At 35.2% G+C, this 20,567-nt stretch overlaps 1 protein-coding gene across 1 annotated transcript in view; it reads left to right on the top strand.

Annotated features, from left to right (window-relative positions):
• LOC134679542 (protein madd-4) overlaps positions 1–20,567 on the top strand; it is a 425,780-nt gene that overhangs the window by 141,935 nt on the left and 263,278 nt on the right. The gene's annotated exons all lie outside the window — the stretch shown is intronic.

Raw genomic sequence — 20,567 nt, 5'->3', positions numbered from 1 at the left:
TTTTGATGTCGATCGCTTCAACATAATATATAGGTTTAAACAAAGGTTTCGCTTAATTTTAAAGGAGAATATAATAAATTCGATTTCCAGTGGCTACATTCGTGTGACTCTTTGTTTATCGGTGTTATTAACCTTTTCGACACCGTGTCAAACACAAAAGCTTTCGCTTAATTTTTCTGTAGCGCCGCTGTGCACTTTTTGGAAAAAATCTTAAACTCGCGACAGGTCACGTGACCGACAGACTCGACAGATTGAAAATTCGTAAGACTGTTACAATGTCATTGAGTTTTCACTTCTGCCGTCACTCCCGGAGTGCAACCCGTTGTTTTTTGAAGTGAAAACTTATTTAGCGGCGCTGTGCACTTTTTGTGATGGGGAAAAAATGTTAAACTCGCGACAGGTCACGTGACCGTAAGATTCGTAAGACGTAAGACGGACACGTGACTTGATCGAAAAACTGTTACTATCTCTTTGAGTTTTCACTTCTGCACTCCCGGAATGCAACCCGTTGCTTTTTTTAAATGTATTTATGTATTAAAATTTTCAACTTACTAAACATTCATATTCTCGCCAAACTGCTACGTTTGATGGCGGGATGTGCTTTCGGACGCCACCTCACCGAAGTGTCAAAAATGAAATTGAACTTTATGCATATGCGCATATAGATCATTGTTACTCTGTGGTCTGTGACGGATTAATCCGTCATTGGCGTCGAAAAGGTTATTCAACTAGAATCGCTAAAAATAGCATTGCCAATCATCTGCCAATTTCCTTGATAAAATTTCTCTCATTGCCTCATTGTAGGTAGTCGCTATACTTATTCTTATAAAAATAACCATGTTCCCTTATTACTCTGTCGCTATTTTGGGAAAACATTTCTTATTCACAGACCGGAAAAACTCCATTTTATCCTTGTGCGATAATAATTAAATTGCCGGCCGCGTCCAAAAACCTGAGGCCAATTCGAAATGACGATGTCAAAGTGAATCGTTCGCATATAATATTATACTAGCGATGTGCACGCGCGAATGATATTGAAACGATATAATTTTGATATCGAAGTGTAGGTTCGAATTGGCCACTCTTTCGTTGTTTAATTTCAAATGAAATATTGAGTTTCGCAGTGGATTATTTATGTTGTAATAATTTTAGTGAATGCGGCGTTTATTTGTTTTCAATTATAAGATAGTTTTAAATATTGCTTTAATAGTTTTTTAGTGCAAATGAATAAATGAAAATGGTTCATGTGTAAAATATTTCATTTATCAATATTACTGTTTTAAATATATTGAGTAAACGTAAATCAATGGTACTTACCTAATTTAATATCATAAGTACAAAACAAAATATTATTTAATCCTTAAACTATAATATGCGTATTTATTGTAGTGTCAGTTGTTACTGAATAATTTTACCTATGCGAGTTTGCACCTTATGTGTCATTCGTTTTTTAATAAATAAAGAGAGCATTTACTTGTTGGTTTGGAGATAAATAATATTTACCTAATAACCACCTGCATGTGCATCCGAGGCACACGCCACCGCTTTAAGTCCACCGCCAGGTGTCTTGGGTTCGACGACGCACATTGGTTCAAGAGCGGAATAAAGTCCAAATTTTACAGGTCAGCTTTAGTCATTCGTATGTCTTCAATCTAAAAGTAGAATACTTGTGTAGGTCTATCGTGAAAGGATTTTAATTTTGGTGTATTATTTATTAGTAAATTAATAGACCAAAGTACACGATGCTGTACACATGCCAATGTTCCCTTAAAAAACTTGTTTATTGCAGGTCATATATTTCTGAAATCAGCGCTAAAGTATACAAAATATTTATTTTAGTTACAGGAGCATATATTAAGCTATTTATATGTTATATAATATTAGTGACTTTGTGGCTTAATTTGAGTATGGCTTGGGCGAAAACGACATAGTCATTATTTTGCCAATTTTCATTATTCAAAAGAGTATTACTTTCTTCCGCCAGCGTCCGCTCCATCGAAAAATAGCACAAATGATAGCTTAAGTATCAGAGATAATTACTAAATTGATTCCAACTGCCGGGGCCTGCAAACATTTGAATAATGACCATATAACTAATGAGCGTACTTAATGTAAGGAAACACCTTAATGACGTTAACACCTTAATGGAGGTGATTAATAAATAAATATCTTGATTTTGGGTATAAAATGCATACATTATTTTCTTCTTCTCCAGTTACTATTATCGATTCGAGAAAATAACACTGTTTTTTTGCGTTATTGTACCTACTTAGTAGTTATGGGAAGTTTCAGCATTTCAAATGCAGAGTTAGTTGAAATTGCTATTTCAAGTGACCGAGATGTGCATAAGTGTATTGAAAGCTCATGGAATGTATTCTACACATAGCCTACAACAAGTCATTTTGTAAATGGAGTACAAATGCAGTCACACGGCCACAAAAAAAGCAGAAAAGAATAGAATTCAAAAAGAGTTGTACGAAAGATTGGGTTTGAAAGTTGACTTCGTCAAGCAAGGTATGGGGTCATCTAATGATGGTAATACCTCCAGGAGATTTTTCAGTAACCCAAGTTTAGTTGCAGAGATTACAGGGGTAGAAAGAACTGATTCACCGATTTTCAGTAATATTACAGGCAATTAACTCTGGTGCCACAATAGATGCTGAAAAGTTTGGAGATTACTGCAATAAAAAAGCTGAAATATTCGTTGGCTTGTACGAATGGTACTATATGCCAAATACAGTACACAAAATACTGACCCATGGAAGTAAAATAATATCCGCTGCTGCTCTACCGATTGGAATGTTAACCGAAGAAGCCCAGGAAGCGCGGAATAAGGATTATCGTCGGTACAGATTGTACCATTCGAGGAAATGCTTAAGGGAATCTGCGAACGAAGATATCATAAACTTGCTTTTGACATCTTCTGACCATTTTATTTACAGCTTAAGAGCAAATAATAATTATAAGAAAACAGGACGAGAGCACGACGAAATACAACAATTTATTGTAGAAAATTACTAATTTAAAGCCTTTTTTATTTATTTATACTAGTAATTATTTTTATTATATACTCAATTTATTGCAATTTAATTCTGTAAGCCATTTTTGAATTATTATACAAGTATGTTAATGTTAATGTTTTCATAATTTTGTATTTTTAGTATATTTTTGATGATTTTAATATAAATTTCTAATAAACAAAACAAAAATTTATTTATATTATCTATTTTACCTATTTCTATCGATAAAACCACATTACACACGTTTTTTAATCCCACCTATTCTTAAAAACAATTAATTCCGCGCACCCATACAACCCGAACCACTGTGCGACGGTGCCGCCCTTCCACACATCGACTGAAACCCGTTTTCTACCCTACCTATGCCTATTATCTAGCCCTATGTACCTGTATTATGATTGTTATGATTTTTATTACTGTATTAAATTTGAAATATAATATTTACCAATTTCGATAACTAAAACGAGAGTTTAGACTTTTTTGGCCTAATTTTAGTGTCCCACTGCCTATTACTAAGACTTCGCTGTCCGTCCATCCGTCCGTCCGTCTGTCTCTCACCAGGCTGTATCTCACGAACCGTGATAGCTAGACAGTTGAAATTTTCACAGATGATGTATTTCTGTTGCCGCTATAACAACAAATACTAAAAACAGAATAAAATAAAGATTTAAGTAGGGCTTCCATACATCAAACGTGATTTTTGACCAAAGTTAAGCAACGTCGGGCGTGGTCAGTACTTGGATGGGTGACCGTTTTCTTTTTGCATTTTTTCCGTTTTTTTTTTGCTTTATGGTACGGAACCCTTCGTGCGCGAGTCCGACTCGCACTTGCCCGGTTTATTTTAATCTAGTATTATGGTTTATTTAGATTAGATTCAAAAACATTTTAAATAACATTTTATAACCCTGTTTCACCGCAAAAAAATATTCTAATACAAAATCTTTCCTTAACTTCCAAGTAATTTATTTTAACTGCAAAACGTATCCGTTAAAAATGTTTAATATTTTTCATAACCCTTGCTTTTCACTGAATCTAAACCAATTACTATTCAAAGCCACTGTACGCCATACAAAACATAACCTTACGTCTCTTTTAATAAAGCTCATACTCTTTTAACACTGTTTTTACATCTCTTTGCCGCAGTTCTAAAGAAAGTCTATCGTCCTTTATTTCAATTTGAACTTTAAAGCGTAAGAAGCAGAGCTTAATTTTATTTGGCTCACTTTTAATCTGTGGCAACTAGAGATGAGCCGAATATTCAATAATTAGGTATTCGGTATTCGGCATATTCGGCAAGTTTTCAATGTTCGTATTCGGCCGAATTATTCCATTATAGTGCCGAATATTCAGCAATTTTTTTATTAATGTTGTTTAAGTTTTAGTACTTTTCAAGTTTTCTCCTCCAGTAGGTTACTATTGATCATGTTGAATCATTAGGATATTTTGATTATTTTGAGAGAGTTGAATATTTGTTTGCCTTTTGACCTGTTTGTTTCTAGGAAATTATATGATTCATTAAAAATTAGAATGATACATTTGAACCAAATAATTCGGTCGCATATTCGGTACGGTAAAATGTGAACCGAACATTCGGCCGAATATCGTGTATTCGGCAAACTATATTTAGCCCAACTCTAGTGTCAACAATGTTGTAAAAGCGTGTTTGTAGAGCCCTATTCACTTGTGATAGGGCTCTTTTTTGTTTGGCTGGCGGTATTGGGCACTGTTTACATGGCGCTAAGTGTAAAATGCAGTTATGCGCTTATTTGACAGCGACTTTGAATGTGTTGTTGAGTCTACGTTCTTACTATAATCTTGGATAATACTAGACAAATCTATTCTCTAAACTTTCTTAAGCTTATGCAGTTTTGCAGTTTCATATAAATTTGTAACATCAACAGCTGGTTTAAATCCATTATAATACTGATAATGTGCGATTACGTATACGTTTTGTTTCGTCACATTTTACATAGCGACAGACGTGGTTTATATAGTTGGTCAAACCAATTTGTCAGTCAGTAAGAACCAGGAAAACTATATACTTACTCATCCTTTTCTTTTGGGTGCTAGTACTAGTGTAAGACAAAGTATGACTCTCTCTGTCTATTATTGAAATGAGACAAACCTTTGACAAACTTTAAAGAACTTATTTCAATTTTTGTTTTCAAAAGCAAATTTTCATCATAAAACGATTTCATAGTAAATATAGTTTTTAATATATTTGATATGTCTGTGTCTCACGGAAATTTTGTTATTAAAATAAAACGACTTCAGCAGCATTACTGTTGCGACATTACTGTTGCGCCAATGACGTGTAATCCGTAAAATGTTTACGTACGTAAAGTGTCCGTGTCCTTGGTAAAATAAGTGACGTACCTAGTTACTGTATTACTGCTACGATTAGAACGTTTCCGTCACTCATTTTCATTTTTCAACAGCGCAGTAGAAATGCCGCAATAGTAATGGTAACATTCCATTTCTAACCGCAGCTGCACTACTGGTACTAAACGCGTCGCTGTCATTGTCAATTTCCAAATTGAACAGTAATGCAGCTGTCGTTGGAAATGGACTGTCACCTTATAGGTGACAGTCCATTTCCATCTTCAGCTGCACTACTGTTGCGACGTTCCTGTTATTAATTTTACTATGGAAATTGACAATAACATCAACGTGTCGGAGCAGTAATGCAGCTTCGGTCAGAAATGGAATGTTACCTTAATGCGGCTGCTGTTGCCGGAATGTCACCTTAACTGGTCCAGTGACATTTTGATGATCTAACGCAATACAGTTTATACAAAAGCTGGCCAATATTTGTACTTATACAATATTTGTATTAAATAACTACCTACTGCCTACTATATTATAGGGAAGTTAAATCATTATTTACGTTTAAAATCTACCACAAATAGTGACATTATAATGACTGATTTAAATATTTGTATATGATCGTATTTACATGTTTTTTTTCTGTTCCAGGTATTTTATAACTTGCTCGATGACAAAAAATCAAGTTCCGGTACGTTTCTATGAGTTGTAAACACGAATTTACAAGTTAGTTAAGAGTGCCAATGAAGAAGTTACCTAAATGTATAGAAAAACCTTTGGAATATATCGAGCCCCCAAGTCCCCAATCCGCATTGGGCTAGCGTGGGGACTATAGCCCAAGCCCTCTCGCGCATGAGAGGAGGCCTGTGCTCAGCAGTGGGACGTATATAGGCTGAAATGATGATGATGATGATATCGAGCCCAGTTTATTTGAAAAAAAAGCTAAGTCTTAATATATATTTTCCATAATACCCTCTTGCACTCCACAAAATATATCCTACATATTCATAAATATATTTTAGCTATTGATCTTTCCTACGCCCAACATGCAGCATTGGATATTCAACTCTGTGTCTTCCACTTTAAGTTCATTTTTGTCGGACAGTTTTCTTTTATGGTAGAAAAAAGGGTTTTCTCATATGATTGATCACATTTGCGTAGATAAACATGGTACGTACATGGTTCGCTTTACGTCCGAAAATAACTACAAAAGAGGTATTGTAAACGTTATTTTTAGAGTTTTGGACGTTAAAATATAGCAATTAGGTAATATTTTTGGATCCTTTGATGGAAATTCGACATATCCTCAAGAGCATTATTTTTACGTTTATGGCACGTATGTTAGAAAATCATCGTTTAAAAGCTAATTCTACTGCCCAACATGACATGAAACAACTCAAAATGTACATCAAATTACCTACTTTGCCCGTCTTGCGGATAAAATACTTTTTTCTCAACAGTTTTTAAAGAATAAATAGAGCAAAATTATGTAAGTATTATGTATGTATTTCTTTCTCCCCGTACAAAGCTGCGTACTGCTTTTTTTCCTGTAATTTCCGAAACGTCTATAGGATTTTGTTAAATGAAGGTTCACTATAGAAATTCTTCTTTTTAGCAGTAAAATATTAACAGGAAAAGCTTTGGAAAATATAGATATAAGTAAGACAATTCTTCTTATTACTCTGGCGGTTCAATTTGGCTTAGAGTGAAATGGAAGGGACGTATGACATTATACTTAATAGACAATAAGTACCATATGATTATATTTGTAAGCCTTAAGGCAAATGTTAAATACAGCTCCTTTACTGTTTTATATTACTGCGGCAGCGCTCATGCCAATTTCGTTGATAAAAATCAGTGAAGGCACTTAATGAATAATAGCACTTGGTACAAAAGGTTAACTCTGTAACAAAAAGCAAGGTGGAATATTATTGCAGGTGACTGTATTATTACTACTTGTCCTGCAGTTTGGCAGAAGAAAAAACAAGTACAAATAGGGTTTATTTCACCTGAATAAATGATTTATTTATTATTTTTTTATTTTTACTTAGTCTGTGAAATATTTTATAACTAAAATCGATACCTGTGTACGTCAACGGATGTACGTGGGGTATTCTCCTGATATAATCGTTGCTCAGAATTAGACCTGACCCGATGCGGTCTACAATGTGGGCTGTGGGTGTATCAGAATACTTGTAAATCGAGTTTACTATTCGATTTTATTGAAAGATCAAACTGATACAGAATGAACTCATAAATATAGCCAAGTTTAGGCAGGGCACTTATAATTTTGCTTTTCTGCTCCGTCGGCTATACAAGTATACATAACTAGTTATTTAAAAAAAAAAATTTACTACTATGTTATGCAGGATAGCAATATAAAATTTAAACACTTAAATAGTTATTTGTTCTACAAGGGGGCAAAGTTGTTGTTTAACCGCTCGTGCTAATATTGATACCCGAGCCAGCGAAAGATTCCAAAATTGAACCACGAGCGTAGCGAGTGGTTCGAAAAATGGAATCTTGAGCGTTGCGAGGGTTTCAAAGCACGAGGGTTAAACAAAATTTGCCCCCGAGTGAAACACAAAATTTTTCACCACACCAACCCGAAGCAAATATTAAATGTAAAATATGAAACGAAATCAAACCAAATCAAATCCAAATCAATGTTTTTAAATATTTATCATCCAAAATCATCATTTAAAAGTCAATGCTACCAGCAAACATAAGAAAACCACTCAAAATTTGCATTTGATTACTTTGCCTCACTTGTGAATAAAATGCAACTTTGCTATCAGTGTTTGAAGTGCAAAGTAAGCCTTTCCGAGCTGGTGTGGTGAAAAAAAATCTTCAACATTTATTCAGCAAATAGCCCACAAGGGTACTTTTTAAATATGTTCATATTCATTTAATCCATTGTTCTTATGCTCATCAGTACAATAGGTCTTGCATTTTAGTCTTCGTAGGCGCATGACACCCTGCTAGGGCATGCAATACATGTTATTTAATAACTAAATAAAATTTACACTAATTATTGTAGTAATTTTTATTTATTGTACCCATGAATTATAGTTTGAAATGGTCTATGGGTCTTAGTTGCCTGAACATAAATGATATTTGATTATGTATAGGTACGCCTCACTTTGAAATAGATCATCAGTCCGGCCGTGCGTTTTATAGCAACAACCGAACAATGATTAAATGTAAACAAAACAGTTCCACAGATAAGATATAAATGACACGCGATTTTCGAACAATTAAAACGTAGTGTTGCTAACCCGCCCTTTTTCAAATTTGCCGCCTTTTTCAACTGACAAGATTTGCTTGATCAAGTATATTTTTGCCTTTGACCGTAATAAAATGACAAACATATATCAACTTGTATATTCTCACGCTGTTGTCAAGAGAATTCCTACATTATAATAACATCGTTTAATAAATTAAGCATATAATAGAACATTCATTCAATAAACATAAAAAAGTGTAGCGTATTCTTCCATTTCTAAACATTTAATCAGCAAAGTCTTTTCAACAGTTCAGAAAGAGACTTTGACAATAAATCCGGGGCATTATTCAAATCTTCTGCGATTCGAGCTTTTTCCGAAAGCTCACAATAGTAAAGCTAAGGTGCGCCGAACGTAATCATGGTAATAACATTCAATCTGGTAAAAGCTGCCAAATTAGAAGCGGTTTGAGAGATGAGCGGTAGCGGGGGCCTTTTAAAGACCGATTTACATGGTAGCTAAGTGTTTTGAGTTCATTTTTAGGCAATCTAGACACGCGGTAGCGTGTCCAGCCAAGATCAAAGAAATAGGAAAGTCTTGCGGCGTAGCAACCGTGTGTAATATTACACGAACCATTTCGAGCTACTTTTGATAATTGTATTATTTAGTTGGTAATATAACAATAAAACATTAGTAGTGGTAAAGTATAATCAGAAATTTTAACCCAATTAGTTAGTAGTGTAGTAATAATAATTATCATGTATTTTCTTACGTCACGATTTGTCCCGTACAAACGCGATTTTCTGAAGATTTGCAGGTATAAGAGTTTCCTTTTCTATGACAAATGGTCAAAAATATGCATAGAAAAATAATCGCTTGCTTTAAATGCCGAAAAAAAAGTCGCAACACAGGAAATCAAATGCGTTTGTACGGGACAGCCCGTGGAATGCTCCTTTATATTTTGAAACATTGTAAACGACTTTAAGGTTCGGCCTAGTTTCAGTAGGCTGGTTTGATATTTAATTTGGCTATTGGTTACACTTTAAAAAATGTAATTTGTATGCTAACTGCTCGCCGGCTGCTCACCAACTGCAACGTTGGCGTGCAGTTCCCATACATGTGTCAGTCGGATCAGTCCAAAGTCAGTCCGTCTGTACCAGCCCTTAGTCGGACTCTATTGAAAATCGTAATAATCTAGTAACATGGACCTCCATCGCCGTACACTGAACATTAACCCTGTCTGACCTAAACCATAAGCCTGCCGTATGGCTAATGGGGTAACGGGGTCGGTGATGGAAATGTCAGATTTGGGGTGAAAGGTTGCAAACAAAGAATAATTGCCCTATAATGTGCTAGGAAGGCATAGGTCGTGAGTGATTGGCGTTTTTCTATGTACCTAACAAATGGATCTAACTAACTTATTTGTTCTATGTATTTGGGTAAGTTTTTAAGAAGAAAACCAATCGCAGCATTGATTCGATCGGCCCAAATACTGTCAAGTATTTTCGGAAGCCGCAATTGTGCGTGAAACTACGTGTCAAGAACGAAGCACAACAAAACCAATACCTATATTAACAAATTAAAAAATTAGAATCGGCCTTCTAGGACCTATAAAGTAAATATACTGGTGATGATAATCCGTCTAAGCTAACTTTGCACCGACTTGAATATATCAAAATGTGGCATTGTCGTTATAAACGTGATATTTTCATAGACATTTGACATTAATGATGACATCCCCAGACTTAGTCATTGCAAATGTCATGCAGAGTCAGGTTGGTCTGACTCTAGACAGATGACTATAAACGAAAGTTTTCCCGCACAAGTTACCTTCAACAATCGTGTAGGTACAAACTTGAAAAATTTATAAAACTCCTGTTTTTCCCGTATCATCCAACTTAAAACCTCACTTTTCCTCTTTTCCTCCTCAGAAATTGCTCACTTAAGAGGCTATATCTTAAAAAACAGTAAAGTGCGTGACGTGTATTCTTATGGGTTCCCCTATAACGTAAATTCTTCTTCTTATGTAGGTACCTACGCAAAAATAAACACTATGGGCCTGATTTTGAAATACTTAGACATCTATTAGATATATTTTAGACATCACCAAGATACGATAACGATATGTTTAACCCTTAATCAAATATCGGGAAATTATTTCCCACTTCATCCTAATTTACGAAATATTTTTTATCTTTTTAATGGCAGCACTCAGCGATACCAACCATACAGATTAAAAATCTTAGTAACATTTTGAATTTGAAAAATGGCAACACTTTTCTAATGGCCGCCATTTGTGACCACACGTCAAAGTCAATGTCAGTTGTTGTGATTTTTTTTGCAATAACGACAATTTTTTTAGTGTTTTGAGGTTAAGTGCGAAAAAAAATCTTGTAAGTGCATACACTGAATACTATCATAAACTAGACTTATTTTCCCTGTGTTTTGCTTGAAAGGAATTGTGATAACGATATGATTTAGCCAAGATTTTAAGGTTTTAGTAAGTGGGTAATTATTTCCCATTGTTTGTACCTGACCGTACGATTTACAAAAAAATGGTAGGTTTTATTAAGTGGGAAATTATTTCCCAGTGTTTATTCTCCACCTAAATTTTAATTGGTTTCCAAAAATAAAAATATATGCCCATTTGCCTGTTGCACAAAAAAATCTGTGCCTGTTTTTGTTTTCTTTTTTCTTTTATTTATTTCTTTGATTTTTGAAGATAACGTTAAAGGCTCATACTTGAATTCCAAGCAAAGCCGGGGGGAGCTACTAACTAGTAAAAAGTTCGTAACCGTATCGGACAATGGGAAACTATTTCCCACGTCATTCAAAATTTTGCTATTCCGTAACGGATAACGGGAAATTATTCCCCACCGCAAAACCCCCCTTTCCCCCCCACTAAAATTCTTTTTATATATTTATTCGTAATCTACGCACCCAATTTACCTAAAAACCATTCTTAGTTTTCAAAAATCTCATAAAAAGTGTTCCGTTTGATTAAGGGTTAAGATCTAACCTGTCAAATTTGACATTTGCGCGATTCTGGAGATACTCTTGAACGATTTCCACAGGATATGACTCAGAGATCCAATTCACATGTAATAGATATCTACTCTATCTAACGTAAAAGTGACATTGGTTGCCCGAATTGCGCTGCAAAAGAGAACTAGTTGATATCTAAACTATAACGTATCTAGAATGGATCTAGTACGTGTCGTCTCTTGTGAATATCTTGAAGTTCGAATACGGCAGTATACCGTAAAATGGGGTGAGTAGGTGCAAAACTGACATTCAAACCTCGATAACATTTTATTTTTACATATGCAAACTGAATGGTGTATATAATATGTGTTCCGGACGTTTGTATTTTAGTTTTTCATTTTATTTTGGGAAGTTCCATTTCATAACTTTGACAATAAACACGAAATCCCACCTCACCCCGTAGTCCCTAGTGTTTGGGGTGTGTTGGTTTTTCATACAAAGCTGATTTTGGAAGAGTGTTGGATCGATTTTTTTATTATGATTACTATGGCTCCATCTTAAAGTGGAATTCAATATGTATTATTTTTGTAGCAGTAGCCTTAAAATCCCATCTCACCCGTTTCATTCCTTCTCTCCCCATTTATAACCCAACTCTCCCCCCGACCCTACTCACCCCATTTTACAGTAATGAGGGTTTTTTACTGTAGCAACAATAAGATGTCTTGGTAATCCTTGCATTCGTTGATAAATTATGAAGTGCTTCTGTGGTTTTATAAATATTTGGCAATTTGAAAATTACCTCTTTACCCCAATTATGAAATGTTGGTGAAATAATAATATATTGTATTCTTAGTGACCCCTGAGAAAACATTTCACTAAACAACAGGGGGAGATGAGTAATGGCCGCAGCATGTAAATAACACCGGCAAGGTAGACCGCGCCTTATCCGGAATATCCGGGTACGGGGAATAAATGTAATGGCCACGTTATTTTTCTACAATTTTTCAGCTTTAACTGTCATATAAGACAGAGATACTACAGTTACAGTTTAAAATTACTGTAACATAGTATCAAAAAAAATTAAGCTCGCATTATTTTATTTTATAATCATTTTATTATATTTCAGTACGAAAATCAGAGAACAGTTAGATCGCCCCAATTTTTTCTTGTTATGATTGACGTTGTTTGTACCTGTCTACGATCTACGATAGAGTTAAACCAAAAAAAGTCTGCAGAGATTTTAACAGCGCAACAGTGCCAGTGTTATTTATACGTCATAATTTCATAGAAGTTTGACGTTCAAAATAACACCTGCACTGCATGTGCTGTCAAAAGCTCTGCAGACTTTTCTTGATTTAACTCTATTTAATATCAATGGTATTAAAGTAAAGCTAATGTAGCTTGTCTGCCATAATATATTGTTTTGGCTTAATACGGTTGCCGAATTCTTGCTTATAATTGTCTTGGGCGACCTCCAAGATGTTCAGAATTGAAATTGTTGGCTCCCAATGGAGTTGTCATGAACGTAATTTATTATGTTGTTACATATGTATGTAGTAATTCCAATCTTGTGGCTAAGTAATTAGATCGCGGCGGGACATTTTACATCTCCAAATTCAATGTATAGAAACTATACATAATATACATATCTGGCCCCAATTTCACATCGGTGACAGGTGCGAGAATTGTAAAACATCACTGTTGCTGACGTCACAGGCATGCATGGGCTACGATTACCACTTACCATCGGGCGAGCCGTATTCCTGTTTGCCACCATCATTATGATTTAAAAAAACTTTATTATATTGGAAAAACAGATATTTCTCTTGCGAAGTCTGACAATTGTCAAGATTTAGAAGAATTGTAGGTAATTCTTGACAGGTACCTAATGAGTTATATGTAGGAATTTTGTGACAATTGTAGTGTTTCTTATGACAATTGGAATAAACTTAGCAAGAAAATATCTGTTTTTTTTCTGATATAATAAGGTTTTTTTAATAATACAATGATGGTGGCAAACGGGAATATGGCCCGCCCGATGTTAAGCGGTAACCGTAGCCCATGGATGCCTGTGACGTCGGTAACAGTGATATTTTACAATTGTCGCACCTGTCACCGTGGTGAAATTGGGGCCTGCTATATCTGTTATATAGTAATTGTTTATTTTTAAGATTATTATAATGTTATGTTGTACAGGTATTGGTTGTTATATTTATAAATGTTGCAATGTATTTTTCATATCACTATATGGTATTACTGTAAATGTATTGACTTGTAAAAGAGCTCTTGAGGCCAACTTGCAGAATACATTTTTGAAATTTAAATTTTGGTGCCTGATTTTCGCAATCGGTTAATGATAGAAGGAGTCGCAAGTATGTATTAGAATTACTTAAAAAAATGTCTTCTACTTTGTACTATACAAAACACAATACCGAATATGCCCTTAAACGGAGCCCCAATATTTTTGTTACACCTTGTAAGTACAATAAAATATTATTATAAAATATTTCTAAAAACAACGGTCTTTGTTAAAATGATAATTTTGCTAAACTTTTATTTTATTACATTCAACTCAACAATAGCTTCCCGTTATCTTAAAAATATATGGCTCTTCTTAGAATTTCAAATAAAGCGGGTTAAAGTATTTACGGATCAAAATAAATTAGGCTTAAATCTTAACTAGTCAACAGAACATTTCGTTGAAACATAACTATAAAACTGTCAACGTACCCAAAAGGTTTAGTTTTAACCAGAGACTAATAAAAATAGAAGACTGACAATCTCAATATAAAATTAACTAGAATACGTAAAGAATATTTGAAAGTAGCTCGAGAATTCCATATTGACATGCAGGGGTGTAGTGTTTAGAGCATACTTTTGCTGACTGTACATATACTTAAGTATTTAAAATATAACGCCACGTACAACAATGACGAACCGGCATTAAGACGTCGTACCGGAGCGCAGATCCGCGTACGAGGAAAATATTAGAAAAAAATAATCACGGCACACGAGAGGTTAAAATTGAGGGTAGGTAACATCCCACTACTGCTCTCTGGTTTATTTCAGCTTATACGAGGCTCTTCGCTTTGGCCACACTCACACAGACACACATAAATGCTGCTGCGCTATTGCAGCGCTAGCGGTATGTTCGCGGAGGCGCGCACCGACGGCTTCTACGCCATCATGCGCAAGCGGGTGGCGTCGCTGGTGCGGCGCGTGCGCGGCAGCGCCAACAGTCTCCTAGCCCTAGTAGCAGACAGGATAGATGGCGCTTTCTGGGAGTACTGGAGTAGCCTACATGTTTATAAAAGCTAAATAAAGTACATATTTAACATAAATAGTTAGTCACTAACATAGGTTAAGAGTAATAATAAGCTACTAATATGGAAATTTAATTTCTGAAATAAATAATTATTTAATTTTTTTTTAATTTATAAATAGGTACTTAATTGGGACATAAAAATACAAACTAAACAATAATAAAACTAAACTACATGCAATATAAAACTTAAAATAATCTTATAAATAGACTGAATAAATAAACTTTTAAATAAACTTATAAATAAAAAATGCTTCCTAGGTCGCTGTCATGAGCTATGGTGCCCAGTAGACTGGCAGTTTTACCTCGTTGGATAGCCAGACTTAGTCTCTGGCCGAAGTAGCTGCCAGCCCTGTGGTCACCAGACGTATCTATAAGGCGCTCGGAAATGTCTTTATATAAAGGTACTTAATTACACGGCACGCGGCTATATAGAGGTTACTAGTCTAGATTATAACTACTCCCTGGTTTTAAGTTAGCCTGTCTGAGGCGCCTCGCTTTGGCCACACTCGACTTTCGATGTGTGGACTATAAACAAACTAAATGTTTGGGCAATAATACGGTTTCAGTTAATAAGAGGAGCGGTTTTGTTAAAATGACTCATCATACGATTTATTACTTATATGTTCATTCACTTATACTCGTACTTTGAAACGAAAATTTTTGCATTTTTGAATAAAATATGTTTTTAGAATGGAGTAAAATTGAGTACTCACATTTCAGCGAATGCCATGGTCGTGAAAATTAATTACGTACTTTACAATGTTTTTTTTTTATTTTATTATAATTAGGTACTTAATAATTTATTCGAGTTTATTTACGTTTTTCTAGATATTATAGGAGTTAACTTTTTTTTTATTTCATGCCTAAAACGATGCATCAGCCTGCCTATTCACTCCGTGCATGACTGTGGTGCCGCTTATTTATCGCTATCTCTCATACTTTACTCCTCATGTCCAGTAAACTAGCCGAAACATAAATAATATTAACGCTAAACGCTCCACCCGACCGCATCGCATGTCGTTCCAATACTTGGTCCAAAAAGGTCTTAAGTGGCACCATTTGCCCTACAAAAACGCCATTTTGTATCCACGCTATTGCTTAAAATATTTGGACAGCGGCGTTACTTATACTGGTTATTGCATTTTGCATCTTATAGGTAGGGTATTAAAGTAGATTTTTAATGGGGTTTTGTTCGGCCTTAGTTTAAAGTGTGTGCAGTTAAGTTGTTCAAGCTTAAGCAGGAGGCCTATTCGAACTTTGATAATCGTATCTTGGTTTAATATTGTTTTGACATTACTTGCAATCAAAGTAATCGATTGAAGAAGATGTGTAATGTTTAAGAATAAATCGTTCTCCCGAGTTGATTTAGTGCTTTTTCGTTCTGTACTGACGTGTAACCTCTGTCGCTCTTGTAAATTCGTACGTAAGTGGGACAGGGAGGCAAGAAATGTCAAACGTCAATTTTTGAAAGCCAAAACTAAGTTGGGATTTTCGGAGTTAGAACAGGCCTCCACTGCCGTAAGAGACTGAAGTCGTAAGGAAATAGTTGTTTTTTATGGCGCTTGATTGTGTTGCATTATTATTATTATGAGCTTTATGATATTGTTTCGTTCGATAGCCATTATGTGGCTAAACGGAACTTGAATCAAGATATAACTGTATTTTTGAATGCATATATTACTTCATCATCATCATCATCTCAGCCATAAGACGTCCACTGCTGAACATAGGCCTCCCCCTTTTTTGGGGGGTGAATGCCATAATCGCCATGCTTGGCAGGCGGGTTGGCGATCGCAGTCGAGTACACCGAATTTGAGGGACGCTGCTGCCCGTCCACCGGTGGTCTTGGACGTGGTTTAAGGACATACCCGGGTCCTGGACGTAGTTTAAGGACATACCCGGGTCCATATATATATTACTATATTACTTATTTAAATGTATTTAGCAAAGGCAAAGACAGCAAAGGCCTCCCTCCTCCTCTTCCACGTATCCCGCTCTTGATCCGTCTCCCACCATCAGTTCTTATCAAAGGCGTCAAGGTCATCTTGCATAACTTTATTGAAAATTAATGGTAAAATTGAGTAAAACTATTATAGAACGCCAGACTTTGCTTGATTTAGATGCAATGTATAATTACTGAATTTCAGGAGAAATATTAGTACATTTATTGTAATTTAAATCATTTTTTAACATTGTATATAGGTACATAATATAAATATATATGATTTACTCGTACATTCATTCATAAGAAAATTAATTTAAATTATTCAACAGATAAAAAACAATACAATAATTTCGATTTCATTTCACACATTTCAACTTCTAACCTTTTAACTTCCAAGATTTTCAACAAAATATAAACAATGCTCATTAAATAGAGCATTAAATTTAACGAATACCCGTTCGTTAAGTCCCAATTAGGAGCAATAGTAATTCTTCAGTAATGGAGCTTTCGTTTCGTTAAAGCTATTATTTCAACGGGCATCGAAGAGCTTAAAGCTTAGAGGTGAGATCGGAAAAAAATATACAGGCCGAATTCGGTGAAATAAATATTTTTTCTTCGTCTATAATTTTTGACAGCCATATTAAATTTAGTTAAAATAAAGAGTAAAAAAATCATTAAATATATTTCTGTACATTTAATTTTATACCTAATAATCTAAAACCAACTCATGTCAAATTTAAATACAAAAATTCAGTAAGACACAGAATAAACACATTTCATTAAAATATAGAAAATTGATTATGATTCACACAATTTAACCTTTAAAAAGTCTGCCTGCATATAAAGAAAAATAATGTTTTGAAATGAAATAGTAAAATAAAATACGGTAACAATGTTAGTATTCAAACCTTCAAGAAAAGAGAGTACTCCCATTTTAAATGCCGACACGGCACGTGCAACTGCATTGGTGTTATCAGGCGATTCATCTGCTCGATTACCCCCTTACTCATAAAAAAATACAAATCAACGAAATCTACACTTTTGCTTAAAAAAGGACACTCAACTGACATATTTAATTACTGACATTTAAGAAATGCGATGAGTTGGTGTTGGTCGTACTATTCCAATTCCAAACGTGTCCGAAATATGATGATGAAATATTTTCGGCGGTTGAAACGAGATTTTCGGCCAGTTTCTTTTTGCATACTCTATGCGCTGTCTTTTGGAGTGTAATACTTTAATTTTGAAACAAAACGTTAAATTTATTTGAAGGTTGTTTATTTTTAACCCCTCCGGCGGCCATGCTATATTTCAATTTAATTTATTTTTATATAAAAAACATACAACAACCGAATTGAGAAAACGATCTCCTTTTGGAAATGGAAAAAGCAGCATAATTTTTAATCTTTCTTAATTGTGCGTGTTTTGATTAATTAGGAACAAACAATGAAGTTCTGAGAAAATTGTCTATGTATAAGAAAATATTGCAAGTTATCACAAATATCCAAGGGGCCGAAGTGCAAAATAAGGGTTCTGTTATAGGAAAACGTGCGCCATAACAATAATATAAAAATAAAGGGTACTGCTATTGCACTAGATATCAATACCCTGAGTTAAAGGAGGGGATAACGATGTCCTTAAAATTGGGATAACCCACCCAAACAGTTTAGGTACATTCATAATTAAATAACCAGTACGGCTACCACCAGTACCACTATCACCAGTTTTGACATTGACATATTCACTCACGTCTAAGTAACTTACTTTCTATGCATATCGCTCTTACTCGCATATTAGTGCAAGCGAGATGTATAGAAAGTAATTTACGTAGACGCGAAATAATATGTCAATGTCAAAACTGGTGGTAGCCGTACTTTTTTGACATTGATACAACGTTCACGTCTACGCAATTTACTTTCTGTAAATATCTCGCTTGACTAATATGCGAGTAAGAGCGAGATGCATAGAAAGTAAGTTAGGTACGTAGATGTGAGCGAATATGTTAATGTCGAAACTGGTGGTAGCCGTACTGATAATATTTTTATAGTCACTTGTATTACAAGGAGGCAAAGTGATTACTCCCATGTTAATAATTGATACCTGGCCAAGTCAAAGATTCCAAAAATGAACCACAAGCGCTGCGAGTGGTTCGAAAAGTGGAATATTGAGAGTTGCGAAGGTTTTACAAATTATTATGTTTAGAAAACTACCTCTAAGGAAGAAACAGAAATGTTTCACATGAAGGTCTGTGTCATTTTCCCTTGTTCGCTTTGTTTTCTTCACACAACAAAACTATTAGAGTCCACACTACAAGCCCACGTACAGGATGTTCTAAAAACTAGTTTAGCACAAATCCTGTATCTCTCGTGGGCAGTTTACGGGCCGCCCTTTATATCCCCGCCTGATTGCTTCGCCCTGTGTAGCGATAGAAGAAAAAGGCTTATATTAGGATGTTTTATGGAGTACATATTAAGGAGAACCTAAATCAGTCCACAGATAATACTTGGGGCTTTGCGTTCTGTAAACTTATTACAAAACAAAACAATATTAATACATTAAAATTTGTACAATTTAAAATTATGATTTATGATTGCATTCCAACAGCTTACGTGAAGAAACAACTCAAAATTGATATTCAATTGCTTTGCAATTTTGTGGATAAAAATTCATTTTACCGTCGCATCTGTTATCCCGATATGTTTTTACTTTATTAGCGTTTTTTTTTTCATGGCTTACTCCCTGCAATTTTGCACAGGGTGAATTTGCCAATGTCGGTGTTGACTTTATTAGCGTTTGTCCCCTTTGGTGTTGCAGGTGGCCGTACGTGATGGAAATTTCTTACCATCGGGCGATTATTCTGATGCTCGTTTGCCTCTATCATAAAAAGCAATTGTATTTTTTGCTACGGCCCTGGAGGTACTTGTTTTGCGGACGCTACGTAGATAATCCGCAAGGTCCCGCACGGGTGTTCCTCAATAATCTACGAGCCCTGAAGAGAGAGGGTTGACATGAGAACGAATGAAAACACCCTTAAATAAAAACCTTTTTGTAACAAATACGAGGATTGAAGGAAAACACCAGGCAAGTGCGAGTCGGACTCGCGCACGAAGGGTTCCGTACCATAATGCAAAAAAAAACAAAAAAAAACGGTCACCCATCCAAGTACTGACCACGCCCGACGTTGCTTAACTTTGGTCAAAAATCACGTTTGCTGTATGGGAGCCCCACTTAAATCTTTATTTTATTCTGTTTTTAGTATTTGTTGTTATAGCGGCAACAGAAATACATCATCTGTGAAAATTTCAACTGTCTAGCTATCACGGTTCGTGAGATACAGCCTGGTGACAGACGGACGGACGGACAGCGAAGTCTTAGTAATAGGGTCCCGTTTTACCCTTTGGGTACGGAACCCTAAAAACTATACTAAGCCGTAGCCAATATGACAATCGGGTATCGAAGACGTTGGGGTATTATTACTATAGAGAAGCAATATAGTCGCACCAAACAAAGTCTGCAGCGGATTTGATAGCCGTCATAATTTCATAGAAGTTTGACGTTTAAAATGACACTTGCACTGCGTGGGCTATCAAAATCGCTGCAGACTTTTTACGGTCTGACTATACCAAACAATGAAAATTGTCGCAATCGTAACTTGTACCACGCAAACAAAATTTCGTAAAATTTATGGCGACAGAAGGTGGCAATATCTTAACAAGCACTCTTTCGCCTTGACAATAGAGGCG

This window comes from Cydia fagiglandana, chromosome 2 (assembly GCF_963556715.1).
Source record: "Cydia fagiglandana chromosome 2, ilCydFagi1.1, whole genome shotgun sequence".
NCBI lineage: Eukaryota > Metazoa > Arthropoda > Insecta > Lepidoptera > Tortricidae > Cydia > Cydia fagiglandana.
The sequence above is the reverse complement of the archived record's forward strand: the minus strand, read 5'-3'. Positions and strand labels throughout refer to the sequence as shown.